This window comes from Eriocheir sinensis, chromosome 11 (genome assembly GCF_024679095.1).
Source record: "Eriocheir sinensis breed Jianghai 21 chromosome 11, ASM2467909v1, whole genome shotgun sequence".
In the NCBI taxonomy this organism is placed as follows: Eukaryota; Metazoa; Arthropoda; class Malacostraca; order Decapoda; family Varunidae; genus Eriocheir; species Eriocheir sinensis.
In genome coordinates this window covers 1,328,694-1,333,518 of record NC_066519.1, presented here as the reverse complement: position 1 = coordinate 1,333,518, position 4,825 = coordinate 1,328,694, and positions in this window count along the sequence as shown.

Sequence of the window (4,825 nt, the reverse complement as noted above, 5' to 3'; positions counted from 1 at the left end):
CTCCCCGTAACGCGGCACACTGCAGCCACTGCTGCCGGCATCACCCGCCACACCCCGACTGTTTCAAGATCTTATATACTTTATGTCGGGGAACAAGGCCAAAAGCTTTACAGAAGTCTATAAAGGTTACAAAAAGTATGATTTTCTTCCTTCTTGCCGTGTCGGTCAGGAGTCGCAGTCGCAGTCACACACACACACACATGTTCTCTCTCTCTCTCTCTCTCTCTCTCTCTCTCTCTCTCTCTCTCTCTCTCTCTCTCTCTCTCTCTCTCTCTCTCTCTCTCACACACACACACACACACACACACACACGCAAAATGCACACAGACATATACACATACAAAATGATACTGACAATTTTTGTTATCCTGAAAACACACACACACACACACACACACACACACACACACACACACACACACACACGTTCTAGGTGGCACAGTAACTGAGTTGTATTTTGCACGAGTTTAATGAAGCGAGCAGGATTTTAGAGACTGTAGAATCATATACAGCGACGAGGCGAAGGCAGGAGGTCAGTGAGACACCCCGCCTGTGATGCTTGTCAAGTGTCTGAGGTCCATAGCATTAAACTCTTCCAAGCCTTAGTACATCTATTTACAAAGGCTCTCGCGGGAGTTGTCGGGGTTCCCACGGGTGGTTTCTGAGCCTGGCGGTAGTTTAGAGAGACCCGCGCCACGAACAAGACAAACACTCGTGACAACCCGACGTAGCTCCTCTCTGGCCTTGAAAAACGTTCGTAAGAAGAGCCACAAACGTTTGGTGGTGCGAGCGTTAGTCCTCTTTCTAAAGGCTCTCGCGGGAGGTGTTGAGGTTCCCATGGGTGGTTTCCTGAGCCTGGCGGTAGGTTAGCAAGGCTTCTGCGCCGTGAAGGAGACAAGCACTCGTGACAACCCCTCGTAGCTCCTCTCTGGCCTTAAAACATAATCGCAACAAGAACCCGAAGCATATGATAATACCAGTCTAAGGATATGGGGCCTAAAAACGACATCTTTGATCAGAAACTTGTGTATACGTGTTCATCTACGTCCCAATAATGATAAATGAGGATGAGGGTGCCACACACTGCCTTCATGGTGCCACTATTAACGGTAAGGTAAGGTAAGGTGTGAGAGAGGGGCATACGCTATAGCCGCGCGTAGCCTCGGTGCTCATCTCCGTCTCTTCGCCCTTGGTAAGTAAGAACCCATCAAGCCAGGCCACAGGGCAGGTGCAACATCCGGGTCACGGCAGCGTACCTTCCCCGGGTCTCCGCAGGCACCCATTTATCCCAAGCCTGGAAGGGAGAATAAACAGCTGTGTGGGCCCCTCGCCGACTGCCCACGCCGGGAATCGAACCAAGGACATCAGTAAGCGTGCTAACCACTACACCATGCACGGCCAGATGCAAGGCAGACTACCCGACAAGTGATCTGGAGGGATGGACGTCACCACAAACAGAGGAGCTTACTTTATCTGTGACTTGTCCTCCTTCAAGAAGAGTGTATCAGGACACCTCTCCACCCGAAATTGACCTCTCTTTTGGCCTCTCTTTACTTTTGTCTGTTGTGGGAGCGGTGAGTAGCGGGCTTTTTTTTCTACACTCTTTTTCTTGATCTTGAGCCGTCTCCTTTGTTGTAAAAAAAAAAAATAATAATCTAACAGTCACCAGCTAACATGATCTGGGGGGAGGGAAGGCATCACAAACACAGGAGCTTCCTTTACCTAACAGTCACCAGCTAACATGATCTGGAGGGAGGGAAGGCATCACAAACACAGGAGCTTCCTTTACCTAACAGTCACCAGCTAACATTAACATGATCTGGAGGGAGGGAAGGCATCACAAACACAGGAGCTTCCTTTACCTAACAGTCACCAGCTAACATTAACATGATCTGGGGGGAGGGAAGGCATCACAAACACAGGAGCTTCCTTTACCTAACAGTCACCAGCTAACATTAACATGATCTGGGGGGAGGAAGGCATCACAAACACAGGAGCCTTTACCTAACAGTCACCAGCTAACATTAACATGATCTGGGGGGAGGGAAGGCATCACAAACACAGGAGCTTCCTTTACCTAACAGTCACCAGCTAACATTAACATGATCTGGAGGGAGGGAAGGCATCACAAACACAGGAGCTTCCTTTACCTAACAGTCACCAGCTAACATTAACGTGATCTGGGGGGAGGGAAGGCATCACAAACACAGGAGCTTCCTTTACCTAACAGTCACCAGCTAACATTAACATGATCTGGGGGGAGGGAAGGCATCACAAACACAGGAGCTTCCTTTACCTAACAGTCACCGGCCAACATTAACGTGATCTGGGGGGAGGGAAGGCATCACAAACACAGGAGCTTCCTTTACCTAACAGTCACCGGCCAACATTAACGTGATCTGGGGGGAGGGAAGGCATCACAAACACAGGAGCTTCCTTTACCTAACAGTCACCGGCCAACATTAACGTGATCTGGGGGGAGGGAAGGCATCACAAACACAGGAGCTTCCTTTACCTAACAGTCACCGGCCAACATTAACGTGATCTGGAGGGAGGGAAGCCATCACAAACACAGGAGCTTCCTTTACCTAACAGTCACCAGCTAACATTAACAGAGTTTTATCATGTAGAGGCGAGGCGGTGGCCGAGTGGTCAGCGTGTGGGCGTGGTCAGCCTGGGGATCTAGGTTCGAGCACCACCGACGCACCCCGACAATTTCAAACCAAAGCGGAGTGTCTGAAGATCACCCACATGCTGCCCAGACCTTCAATCAACCCAGCCTTCAGCACCGTCAGTCAAGATGAGCACCGGGGCAGCATGGGCCAGGCAGGAGTCACACATCACGGCAGCCGCTATAAGTAATTTTCGCCTACGCCATGCACACCAACGGGCTGGGGTCGTCCAAGAGGCGCCTCCAGACAGCCTATCGCCGCTATAAACAGCACCTAAAGAAATATATACATACTGTGGTAACGCTGAAGTATTATCGTTCGTTGACAGTGAGGAATGAATTAGTGCTTCGTTGTTTTCCTTCTCCCCCTGTCCTTCCCAGAAAAAAAAGAAAAAGAAAACAGATGACAGGCGCGGCGCGTGTGTGCGGGTTCTGAGAAAGGGGCGGCGGGGAGGCCCACGCGGACTGGACACCGATGGCACAGAGACGGACACACAGAAGGCTGGATACATGGCTAAACAGTTGAAGACAGATGGATAGATGCACTGCTGGTAGTAGTAGTAGTAGTAGTATTTTTTTTTACGTTACGGTCTCTGGGGCGGGTAGGTTTTCTCGATGGGGCCTGATGGTCGGCCCCAGACCATTATGGCACAGGAAAGTGTTTATGGTAGCGCCATCTTGCTTGGTTCATGCTGCCCCCCAGAGCTCGTCTTGGAGCCTCTCTTTAGAGGAAGTTTATTCCAGGTTGATAAGCGGCCTTCAGGGCAGCTTTGTTTTTTTTTTTTTTTTTACAGCAAAGGAGACAGCTCAAGGGCACAAAACAGTAAACATTAATAAAAAAAAAGCCCTCTACTCGCTGCTCCTAAAAAGAATCCAAAGAGGTGGCCGAAAGATAAGTCAGTTTCGGGAGGAGAGGTGTCCTGATACCCTCCTCTTGAAAGAGTTCAAGTCGTAGGCAGGAGGAAATACAGATGAAGGAAGATTGTTCCAGAGTTTACCAGCGTGAGGGATGAAAGAGTGAAGATGCTGGTTAACTCTTGCATAAGGGGTTTGGACAGTATAGGGATGAGCATGAGTAGAAAGTCGAGTGCAGCAGGGCCGCGGGAGGGGGAGGCATGCAGTTAGCAAGTTCAGAAGAGCAGTCAGCGTGGAAATATCGATAGAAGATAGAAGAGGCAACATTGCGGCGGAATTTAAGAGGTGAAGACTATCAGTATGAGGAGGAGAGCTGATGAGACGAAGAGCCTTTGCCTCCACTCTGTCCAGAAGAGCTGTGTGGAGGAGCCCCACACATGAGATGCATACTCCATACGAGGGCGGACAAGGCCCTGTATATGGACAGCAACTGTGCAGGGAGAAGAACTGGCGGAGACAGAACGCCCAGCCTCGAGGAAGCTGATTTAGTAAGAGATGAGATATGAAGTTTCCAGTTGAGATTTTGAGTTAAGGATAGACCGAGGATGTTTAGTGTTGAGGAAGGTGATAGCTGGGTGTTGTCAAAGAATAGGGGATAGTTGTTTGGAAGATTGTGTCGAGTGGATAGGTGGAGAAACTGTGTTTTTGAGGCGTTGAAGGACACCAGGTTCTTCTTGCCCCAATCGGAAATAATAGTAAGGTCTGAGGCTAAGCGTTCTGCAGCCTCCAGCCTTGAGTCGTTAAGTTCCTGAAGGGTGGGTCTTCTATTAAAAGAAGTTGAATAATGCAGAGTGGAATCATCGGCGTAGGAATGGATAGGACAGTTCGTTTTGGAAAGAAGATCATCAATGAACAACAGAAAAAGAGTGGGAGATAGGACAGAACCCTGTGGGACACCACTGTTAATAGCATGCGGGCAGTCTTGGGCCACTCGGCGGTGGCTGAAAAATCCCAGCTGTGGCGGCGGGCGGGACGTGAACCCATGTCCTCCTGGACGCGGCGCCGGCACGCTAACCACTCAGCCACTGCCTCCCCAAGTGTAATATTTATTATTATTATTGTTGTTTTATTATTAATATTATGATTCTTTTTCATCATCTTCTTCTTCTAATTATTATTATTATTATTATTGTTATTATTATGATTATTATTACAGTGTATCTGATTATCTTGCCTGTGGGTATAATATTTACCTCCCATATGGAGGAGGAAAATGTTAATGTTTCGTAATTTCCCTTC